At 40.7% G+C, this 11,951-nt stretch overlaps 1 long non-coding RNA gene across 1 annotated transcript; it reads left to right on the top strand.

The window, feature by feature from the left end:
• The first annotated feature begins 950 nt into the window (after nucleotides 1–950).
• LOC125754113 (uncharacterized) lies at nucleotides 951–4,896 on the top strand. The gene is made up of 2 exons (XR_007407542.1): nucleotides 951–3,247; nucleotides 4,475–4,896. It is a non-coding gene; the product is annotated as an uncharacterized LOC125754113 (long non-coding RNA).
• Nucleotides 4,897–11,951: the final 7,055 nt, after the last annotated feature.

Raw genomic sequence — 11,951 nt, 5'->3', positions numbered from 1 at the left:
ACTGTCACAAGCCCTGTGCTCCCATGAAAGATAGAAGAGCTGTGTCTCAGGAGTGTGTCTAGCTCTAGGGACTGGGTTTCGTTGAGTATTACCAGTCTCCTGGGCCAGTCTGTCTGACCTCAGCAATCTGTATAGCTTAGCTGGGGGATGCTGGTCCTTGACAAAGGCGCCATTGGAGATGGCTCATCTGTAGAGAGTGGAGCAGAGCTGCGGGTTCTGCTGCGAGGCCAGATTATGAGAGCAATTATCATGGTTTTGCCCCTTTAACTTTGGGCCATGGCTGTTCCGCATTCCCTCCACAGTACCTGGTGACCCCATAGCAGCTGCTGCCAGTTTCTCATCTACACTCCATGCTGGGGAGCTGCTGGGTGGTTGGCTATGGAACCCTAGTCTCCTTAACACATTTCTGAGGTTCACCTTCACAGGGAAAAAATAGATGCCAATGCAGCAGTGTTGTTATGAAGTCACCGAGCTACTATAGATGCATTATCACTGGTGGGCCTTAACTGGAAGAATCCAGGGACCTTTGGAGTGGCCATGTGTTTACTTAGCATTTCCAGGGGCCAGCTACTACCTAGCTACGAGGGGCATGCACGGTACCAGATGGGTGCCATCTGTGAATTGATTCCATCCTCACCATGTACTATTCTCTGATAGATGAAGAAGGCCCAGCTGAGTAGGGTCACTAGGTAAAGTCCCTTCCTTGCCCAAGAAGGCAGACTGGGCTGAAACGAGCCCTGGTCTGCTTGATGCCCTGTGGTCTTTATAGCCACACAACTTCTTTCAGGTCATTTCTGTGGACTGCTCCCTGGTTTCCTGTAAAACTGAGAGTAAGAGTAGGGATGAGTTTGGTTGGACTCTTAAAGAATGAGGCAGTGGGGTTGGGGGCAGACTTATTTGCTTCAGGCCATCCATGGGTTTCTGGGGGTGGGGGTGAGGGCAGACAACTACACACTGAATCCTGGCTGTGCCTTTCCTTTCTTGTGGCTTTGGTTACCCTCAGCGGGTTCTGACATGCTCCTAGCTCACAGATTGAGCCAGGCGGAGCTGCTGGCAGCCGAGGGCGTTCTGGCCAGGCTGATTTCACGGCATTGTTTCCGCGCATTAGCTCATATTTATGTGGAATGATGGGGAACAGTGCCTGGTATCCCTTCTTTTGTTTATATACATTTTTTTTTCTTTGTGAGGGGAAAAAAAGAGCTGACTCCCTTTTAAGGGACATGAAAACTGAGTTTTGTCTTCCCTTCCTATTACTGTCAAACAAAAGTCACCTTAGAACTCAAAATCACATGGGGTCCGTCACTGGCAGGAAGCAAGGCCTTCCCTCGTGAATGTATAACTTACAGTAAGTTCTCAGCAGACCAAAAAAAAAATGCCTTTTATCATGTTCTGGTTTTTCCCTCCCACTGTTTTATTTCACTTACAACATCACTCAGGCCCAAATGGTATTTGTCAGGAGTAATTGGCAAACGCTGGAGGCTGTGTTCAAGGCTGCTTGAATGGAAAATCTCAAAGCAGTCGCCCATGTTGAAAGAAAATATTACATTTGATCTTTTTTTATGATTTCTGCAGACATGATGCGTGTCTGCATTCTTTAGCCTTATAACCCCTTTATATCTGAAAGAAAAAAAATCCCTGCAGGAAGTAGCACTTCACAGTTAATTTACAGTATGCTCGAGAAGTAACCACAACACATGGGAAGTCATTTTAAAAACACCTCCATGATTTATTTTTATTAGCCGTCTAATAAACCTGTGCTGGTTTGCAGGTTGTTATACATTGAATTATGTCTTCGAGCCTCACGTTTCATGTCTGTTTCTACGAGGACCTTTATTCTTCTGGATGAAAACACACCTAAGGATGGTGGCAGCCATCTGCAAATGTGTAGTGTCCTCTCACTTGGTCTTGGTTGTAAGCGACGTGCTTTTGGATACAGGACATCCTACAGCCAGCCAGTTAGAATCATTGGATCAAATTGAGGTCACAAGCAGAAGTGATGTGACTAACAATAATGCAGTAAACTGGGACTGGGTGTTCTGAACTGGTCTGCACACTCCGCCAGACAGTCCCTCTGCGATTTTTTTCTTCTAGATACACAGCGCAGTTATGTGACAGGGTTTGGAAGCTTTTTCATATCACACAACCTAATAGAAACACACCATCCTAGTAGAAACACACCGTGTTCCAGATGTGTATATATATGTCCTAATAAGGAAATAGCACAGGATCTCAGAGCTCCTGGCAAGTACTTACTACCTTATAGCTACTACACTGGGGTAGCTCTGGAGTAAGACCATAGAGTCCTCTCAGTGTGATACTCTAGATCAATGGTCAGCAAACTATAGCCACTCCCTATTTTTGTAAATAAAGTTGTTTTTTTCTAAATGCAAATCTTAAAAAAATTTTGGTAAAATATGCATAACATAAAATTTGCCATCTTAACCATTTTTAAGCGTACAGTTTAGTGGCATTGAGTATGCTGTTGTGCAAACATCATCTTGGTCTATTTCCAAAACTTCATCACCCCAAATGGAAACTCTGTGTCCATTAATCAGTAGCTCCCCCCTTCCTCCCCATTCCGCAGCACCTGGTCGCTTCTCTTCTACTTTCTGTCTCTATAATTTGCCTATCCTAGATATTTCAGAAAGGTGGAATCATATACTATGTGTTCTTTTTGTCCAATATTTAACTTAGCATTGTGTTTTTGAGGTTCATCCATGATGTGGCACATATCATGGATTCATTGCTCCTTCTTGGCTTTGTTGAAGTTTAATTAACAATTAAACATGATATATATTTAAGGTATATGATGTGATGATCTGACATTTTTACATTATGAAATAATCACGACAATCAAGCTAATTAACATACTCATCACCTCATATAGTTACCATATATATATATTTTTTTTCTTTGTGATGAAAACACTTAAGATCTACCCTCTTAGCAGATTTTGGGTATACAAAATCGTACTATTAACTATAGGCAAGCATTGGACATTAGATCTCCAGAACTTACTCTTCTTGCATTGCTGCTTTTTTTTCCTTTGTGATAAAAACAACATAAAATTTGTTACCTTTTTTAAATAAAGATTTTATTTATTTATTCACAAGAGACACAGAGAGGCAGAGACATAGGCAGAGGGAGAAGCAGGCTTCCTGTGGGTAGCCCGATGCGGAACTTGATCCCAGGACTCCAGGATCATGACTTGAGCTGGAGGCAGAGGCTCAACTGCTGAGCTACTCAGGTACCCTAAAATTTGCTATCTTAACCATTTTTTTTAGCTTAACCATTTTTAAACGTACAGCTCAGTAGTTTAACTATATTCATACTGCTGTATGACAGATCTCTAGAACTTTTTCATCTTGCAAAACGTAAACTCGATATACATTGAATAATACCTCCCCTCTCCCCTTTGCCCCTGGGAACTACCATTCTACTTTTTGCTTCTCACAGTTTGACTCCTTTAGATACCTCCCAGGGGTGGAATCATATAGCATTTGTCCTTTTCCGACAGACTTATTTCACTTAGCATAATGTCCTTAAGGTTTATCCATTTCATAGCATGTGACAGGATTTCCTTCTCTTTTATGGCTGAATAACATCCTCATCTATGTATGTAACATAGACGGTGGACACTTGGGATGTTTCTACCTCTTGGCTATTGAGAATAATGCTGCTATGAACATGGGTGTACAAATAACCCTGTTTGAGTCTTAGCTTTCAGTTTCTTTGGGTGTATACCCAAAGGGTGTAAATCACGTTTTATTGTAATACACCCATGTCTATTTGTTTATCAATGTCTACGGCTATTTCCTCTCACAACAGGAGAGTTGAGTAGCTGTTGACAGAGATCATACAGCTCACAAATCTGAAAATATTAACTCTCTGGATCTTTAATGGAAAAGTGTGCTGACTCCTGCTCTAGATCTAATGGAATATATACTTTCTTTGGTGGTTCTGTTGGAGAGTTACTTCTCTTGGTCACTGGCTTTGAATTGGGCCTAGTTATTTGCCTGGTGTTTGGTATACACAAAGCAATCACACCCAGCATGCTCCAATCATAGATTTTTTTGGCTGTAATACATCTGCTCACCTCCCACGGGCTTGACTGACAACGATGAAGTACCAGGTCTGTATTATGGTAACATTTTCTTTTCCTGCCTTAGCACATATGTACTGCTTTCCTAGGGCTGCCATAACAAATTATGACAAACTTGGTGGCTTAGAACAGTAAGCATTTTAGGGGCACCTGGGTGGCTCAGTCAGTCAAGTGACACTTTTGGTTTTAGCTCAGTCATGATCTCAGAGTTGTGAGATCAAGTCCCGTGTCAGGCTCATGCTCAGTGCAGAGTCTGCTGGAGATTATCTGTCTCTCTCTCCCCCTCCTCTGCCCCTCCCCTGGCTTACACTCTCTTGCTCACTCTAAAATGAATAAATAAATATATATTCATTCATTCATTCATTCATTCAGCAAAACAATAGCAGTCCTGGAGGCTGGAAGTCTACAATCAAGGTGTCAGCAAAGTTGGTTCCTTCTGGATGCTGTAAGGAAGAATCCATCTCACACCTTCCTCCTAGTTTCTGGCAGTCCTTAGGATTCCTTGGCTTGTGACTGCATCATCTCTGCCTCCATGGTCACATCACTTTCTTTCTGTCTCTCTCTGTATGTTTTTCCTTTTCTCTTAAAAGGACTTGTCACTGGGGGGGCCCCTGGGGGGGCTTAGTTAAGTGTCCAGCTCTTGGTCATGATCTTGGGGTCATGGGGTTGGTCCCCACAATGGGCTCTGTGCTCAGCATGGAGTCTGCTCAAGATTTTCTCCCTCTGCCCCTGATTGCACTCGAAGTCTCTCTCTCTCCCTCTCTTTCAAAGAAATAAAATATTTTAAAAAAGGACTTGTCATTGGATTTAGGGTGCATCTGGCTGATCTAGGATGAGCTCATTTTCAAATCCTTCACTTAATTACATCCGTAGAAACCTCATTTCCAAATAAGGTTACATTCAAAGGTACTGGGGCTGATGACCTGGACATTTCTTCTGGTGGTGAGTAGGTGGGTGAGGGGACACTGTTGGGGAGGAAAAACTTTTTTCTCTACTCTCTTAGGTTCTGTGACAGGGGCCTGTGAATTAAACTTCCAAAAGACAGATCAGTAGGAGAAAATATTTATTTTGTATGCACATAGGGGCTACATAGAAAACAGAATCCAAAGAAATAGTTAGGCTTGAGACTTTATATACCATTTTTAAAAAGGTGATAAATGTAGAGAAGTGACAAAGGAAAAGGGGTTTGGGCTTCTGGGAAGAGGGTAAATTTTGGGAAAGTAAATATATGGGGAAACTAAGGGAAAAGAAGGGCCATTTAGTAGGGGTTGTTATGCAGACTAAAGTTGGCAATCTCCAGTGATAGGAGACTTTGGTGGTTAAGAATTCTTCGTATAGGGGCTGGGGGAGGAACATCTTTACAAATAGAAATTTATGCCCTGATTTTAGTCAGAAGGAAAGAGGGCAGAGTGTTCCTTTTGCGTCTACTGTTTCTCAATTGCCTGCAGCCCAAAAAGCCCTGTGCTAAAGTGACATATTTTGGTGTAGCATATTCTGATTCATTTCAACTCCATTCAACACACTACAACATACAATGGATGGCATTTACAACCATGCTGTATGTACATCTGTTAGATGTTTATACATCTAACATAAACACATATCCTGGGAATGGACTCAGAGTTTTGGAAAATAGAAACAATCTTGTAAAGAAATAAGGCAAATGACACTGCTCTTTTTGGTGACTTTTATAACCACATTTATCCACCTATTGAGTGAAGCAGCCATGTAAAGTTCTCAAAAAATAGTCATTTTACAGATAAAATTAATATTGCTAATGTAGTCACTGAAAATATTTTTAAAATGTAAGGAATAAATTATTTCTTAAAGGAGTAATGATTTTGTTCCCCTTCTGTATTCCACAGATTATTTAGCAATCATGTACTACATATAATGTTATATTCGTTTCAGCTGTATAACATAGGGATCTGCAAATTCTATCCTTTGCTCAGTGCTCACCTCAATAAGTGCAGTCACTCTCTTATTCTTGTCTTCTTCCTGCTATTAGTGGGAAAACTTTTGGTCTTTCACATTAAGTATAATGTTAGCCATGGGTTTTGGCAGATGCCCTTTATCACATTGAAAAAGTTCCCTTCTATTCCTACTTTATTGAATTTTTTTAATCATAAAAGGGTATAGGAGTTTGCCAAATGCCTTTTCTGTGTCTTATCATGTGGTTTTTGTCCTTTATTTTCTTAATAAAATATATTACACTGATTCATTTTCATATCAACCAATCTTGCATCCTGGGACAAATCCCATTTGGTCATGGAGCATAATCCTTTTTATATGTTGTTGGATTGGGTTTCTTAATATGTTGTTGCTAATTTTTGCATCTATGTTCATAAAGGATATTGGTCTATGCTTTTCTTTTAATAGCCTTGTCTGGTTTTGGTATTAGAGTAATTAGATAATCTTACCTCATGAAATAAGTTTGGAAGTTTTTCCTCTTCTTTGGAAGAGTTTGTGAAGTATTGGTGTTTTTTCACTGTATTTTGTAGCATAATGTAGGTCTCCTCATGCTCTATTCTGTAATGTAAAAAGAGGGAAGTGAGAAGGAATAGTACCTTTGTGCTTCTAGATGTTGTCATTTCTGTGTGATGCCCGGACCTTTGGCAGCCTCTTTGGGACTATGAGGGGAGTCATCCTAAATCCATACCCTGTGGATGACAGAGTAGAAAGAAGATAAGAAGAAACAGGGAAAGTTCTTTATGAGCAACTGAATAATCAACCCTGGAGCCTCCCTCTCTCTCTTTCCCCTCTCCCCGATCCCAGATCTCTTGCTATGTGAAGTAATTCATGTCTTTATTATTGTTTAAGCTCCTTTTTGTTAAGTTTTCAGTTATGTACAGCTAAAAATATCTGAGTGATTATTGTATCCTGTGCAACAAGAGTATTCCCTGTTTTATTTTTTTAATTTAAATTCAATTAGCTAACATGTAGTTAGCTAATCATTAGTTTCAGATGTAGAATTCAGTAATTCATCAGTTGCACATAGCACCCTGCGTTCATAATAACATGTTCCCTCCTAATGTCCATCACCCAATTCCCCATCTTCCCACCCACCTCCCCTCCAGCAACCCAATGTTTATAGCAGCAATGTCCACAATAGCCAAACTATGGAAAGAGCCCATATATCCATTGACAAAGGAATGGATAAAGAAGATGTGGTCTATATACACAATGGAATATTACTCAGCCATTAGAAAGGATGAAATCTTACCATTTACATCAACATGGATGGAACTGGAGGGTATTATGCTGAGTGAAATAAGTCAGTCAGAGAAAGAGAATTAGCATATGGTTTTACTCCTATATGGAATGTAAGAGAGAGGATCATAGGGGAAGGGAGGGAAAACTAAATGGGAAGAAATCAGAGAGGGAGACACTCCCTGTTTTCTTTATTGTCTCCCACTTTCTATGTCATTAGGCTAAGAGGATACAAATTGTGCCGGCAGAAAAGTAGCATCAAGGGGACTAGACAGTCATTGGCTTCTGTGTAAAGCAGACCAAGTACAGCCTCAAGATTGCATGGAATAATATACCTTTGCTGGGACCCTGTAGGCTGCCCTGAACATTCAAAAATCCTTAAGAGGCTTACCATTTTTCTCCTTGCCTGAAAGCAAGTAAAATAAAGGACAGATTGGGTTTGGAGAGACATACAGTGGAGCCTGAATTATAACTTGGAGAATCACCATGTGTATTATTCTGGGCTCCCCAGAGGAACCAGGTCAGTACAACTGGCCCCACATTTCTGCCCCCTGGTACACACACCCTATGTCCTTCCCTTTCCTTGAGTGTGATGGGACTGTGAACACAATGATTAAGGTAAGTTAAGGGGCATAAGTGAACGGGTTTTTCAGATATAATTAAGGTTCCAAATCACTTGAATTTGAGTTCATCAAATGAGAGGTTATCTTAAGTGGGCCTGGCCTAATCAGGTGAGCCATTGAAAGGGACTGAGTGCCTTCTGAAGAGATAGGTTTGAAGAGTGAGGGGGCTCTGGGGAAGGCCATGGAGCAAGGGCTTGAAAGCACCCTCTAGTAGCTCAGAGTGGTCCCCAGGTGACAGCTAGCAAGAAAATAGGGACCTTAGTCATACCTCAGCCCCAAGGAAATAAAATCTGTCAACAACTTGAAGCTCTTTTTATTTTATTTTACTATTATTTTTTTAACTTGAAGCTCTTTGGAAGTAGATCTTCCCTCACTGAGCCTCTGAATGATGATGTACTTGGCTAACAAGTTGATTTCAGCCTTGTGAGACTGTCTTAGTCTTCTCAGGCTACTATAACAGAAGTACCATAGACCAAGTGGCTTAACCAACAGGCGTTTATTTCTCCCTTTCTGAGATCTTATCAGTGTGCTGGTAGGTTGGGTGCCTGGTGAGCACCCTTTTCCTCATTTGCAGATGGCCGCGTTCTTGCTGTCTTCATATGGCAGAGAGAGCAAGTGAACTCCAGTCTCTTCCTTTTCTTATAAGGCACTTTTCTCATTGTGGGGACTCACCCTCATGACCTCATCCAAGGCTAATTAATTCCCAAAGTTTCCAGTACATTGATGATTAGGGCTTCAGCATATGAATTTGGGGTAATACAAACATTTAGTCCAAACCCAGTACAAGGAACCCAGTTAAAAATGTGCTGGAGTCCTAGCATCCAGAAACTATGAAATTAATAAAGTAGTATTGCTTTAAGCCACTAAGTTTGTGGTAATTTGTTATGCAGCAATAGAAAATTAATATAGGTAAAAATTCAAATATCATTCCTTTATATTGAAAAAATAGATCAATGATCAACATAGAATAAATTGTGAAAAGTAATGTTTGACCACTCAGAAAATCACATAGATCAATTCCTTAGCAAATTGCCTTTTCTTTTTTTTTCTCTTTTTCTATTAAATGTTGTCACTTCTGATGGGATCCCACAGACAAGGGGCAGATTTGGGGAGATCGTAGGGAATGCTTTTGTGTCTTTCCCCAAGGAGTTGGCCAGTTGTGTTCAGTTGTCAGGAGGTTGGTGCCCCTGAGAGGTCCTTGTCCTGGCCCTGGGACAGCCTTAACCCTGGGACGCCATAGTCAGCCCCAGCTTGTACATACTCTGGGGTTCCCTCTGTCCAGAGGAAACCTACTCCAGGCAAGTGCATCCAAGTTAAGAAGAACTATGGCATTGGGAAAGATGGCTTAAAATTCATGAGGCTAGCATCTGGTTGAGTATTATTTCTCTATGGTATGGGGTATAGTCATTTATTGAAACCTTCTTACTCACTAAAAATTGTTCAGGCAAATCTAGTTTGCTCGGTAGCATCACTTGTCATGTTCTCAGCTTGGACATGTTAGGTATAGCACTAAGATCATGTCTGACTCTATGTTATAGATAACAAAACTGATAAAGTGATTTCTTAAAGAAAAATGATCAAACTGCAGACCTTTTATTAGCCTTATTTAAGAAGTTCTTGGATTATTTCTTAACATTAATTCGTTGATACAGAACAGGTTGACAGAACAATCTTCTTTTCTCTCTTTGGCTTTGATGGGATCACAGGTAGTTGTGTATGTTTCTAGTTTGTGAGAAGTATCTTTTCTCTTGTGTTATATTGATGATGAAAATGTGAATCAGATGGAGGTTTTTTTTTTTAAGCAAATTTAAAAAAAATGTCCAATCATTTGTACAAATAGTTTAAAAGCCTTGAGATTTTAGGAATGTGTATTTGCAATTATTCTCCTTTAATAATTAATCACTAATATGTTTTAATCACTGAGAACATTGTTTTGATCATTAAGAATTTACAATGTAAAGATTATTTCAAGGTCAAAATTCAAATGTTAATCATTGTAACCTAATGCATGTAAATCTCTACTGAATTTGGTTTAAAAATAAAAAGTAAATCATTAATTCGAGCTAGCATACTTACTGGAAATTGTCTTTTATTATTCTTGTTCTGGGTCAAGGTCATTCTTTAATCAAACCTCAGTTTGATCCAGAGTCGTGGGAAGAAAAAAATCAGTCTTCTCCTGTCTTTCTTTCCCTAAAAATACAGCTCTCACAGGGAACCTCTTCCAACTGCGCTTTTTCTTTCTCTTAACTGTTCTTATCTCATCTGTAATTATTATTGCTGCTTTTTAACTTTTTTTTTTTTTTTTTTAAATTTTGAGAGCAGATTGTATCACCAGACACAAGACATAAGAAGTCACATGGCTTTGCTTGCTGGTAGAGCATTTTTGCTTAATGCTTTGAGATGAAAGTTTTATATGGTATCTTCTGTTTGCTTGAATGGCCTTCCTGATTATTGAGGCCTTCTGCTTAACTGTCTTCTGATCAGGGGCTGTGTAAGGTAAGGGTTATACGTATGGATTCTAGACCAAGTCTCATCTGGGTTTGGGTCCTGATACATTACTCACTGGTTCTGGGATCATGGAAAGTTTTTATCATGCATCCTGTGCCTCTCCTTCTTCATCTGTAAATGGGGACAAGCAGAGCACTGATTTCCCGGGGCTGTTTTGAGGATGAAATGTCCCTCATCCTCAAAACATGCATGCAACCAAGGCTGGCTGTTTTGCAGAGGCATGAATTTAACTCATACTACAGAGACAATGTAATGCCTTCCTTGTGGCTGCATGATCCAATTTTCCCCGGAGCCCACCCCGCAGGTTACTGGGTAAAATCTGGCTTTTAGTCCCATTCAGTTTAAATTTTATCTCATCCAATTTAATTTAAAAAGCCTCAATTGAATTTAAATAGCTTCTTTAGGCAATTGCCTAAAGAGAAATGTGGTCCAGTAGCCTCCCATGTTTCTTCCCCTAAAATGGCAATGGGTGGGAGGAGGGGTTTTGTGTTTATAGTTCTAGCCTCCCCATGCTGATTTTTCTGTCTGTAACTGGTGAACTTGCAGCCTGTCCCAGGCAGTGCCTCTAGGACACATCTACTATTTCTCCCTTACTGATGTTTGCTACCTGCAAACTTCTGAGCCTGATTCTCTACCTGGTCCCAGGCCAGGAATCCATGTCGCTCAGGATGGCTGATCTTCAAGGCATCCTCTGGAATGACCATACTTTTCTGTGCTGCTAGATTTTGCAGGATATGTCTTGTTCGTGAACTGGAATGTGGGATGGCCTGTAAGCTAGCTCCTTTATACCTGCTGCACACAGTATGGCCATCACTCTGTCCTGGATAGCCTCACTTGAAAAATAGTTCACTGTTGGCTTTTGTTATAGACTCCATGTTTCTCTCCTCCCCCACCCCCATTCGTATGTTGAAACCTTAGCCCCCCAGTGTGATTGTTTTGGGGCCTCTGAAAAGTGGTTAGGTTTAGATGAGGTCATGAGAGTATAGCCCCTATAATAGGATTAGTACTTTTTTTTTTTTTTAAATGGAAAGTTGAAGCTCTTTCCTTTTTTTTTTTGTTTTTTGTTTTTTAATTTTTATTTATTTATGATAGTCACAGAGAGAAAGAGAGAGAGAGGCAGAGACATAGGCAGAGGGAGAAGCAGGCTCCATGCCCCGGGAGCCCGATGTGGGATTCGATCCCGGGTCTCCAGGATAGCGCCCTGGGCCAAAGGCAGGCGCTAAACCGCTGCGCCACCCAGAGATCCCGGATTAGTACTCTTATAAGAAGAAGAAGTCTGGTCTCCTTCTCCTGGTCTCCCTCTGCCATGTGAGGATATACCAAGGAGTGGGAAATCTGCACAGCAAGAAGAGAGCTCTCACCAGAACCTGACCATAGCTGGCACCCTGATCTCAGACCACCCAGCCTCCTGAACTATAAAAGAGAAAAATGTGTTGTCTAAGCCACCCAATATGGTATTTTTTAAATAGCAGCCAGAGTGGAGGAAGGCACTTGTCTTGCTCTCCTGC

The sequence above is a fragment of the Canis lupus genome, chromosome 31 (genome assembly GCF_003254725.2).
Source record: "Canis lupus dingo isolate Sandy chromosome 31, ASM325472v2, whole genome shotgun sequence".
Classification (NCBI taxonomy): Eukaryota; Metazoa; Chordata; class Mammalia; order Carnivora; family Canidae; genus Canis; species Canis lupus.
The sequence above is the reverse complement of the archived record's forward strand: the minus strand, read 5'-3'. Positions and strand labels throughout refer to the sequence as shown.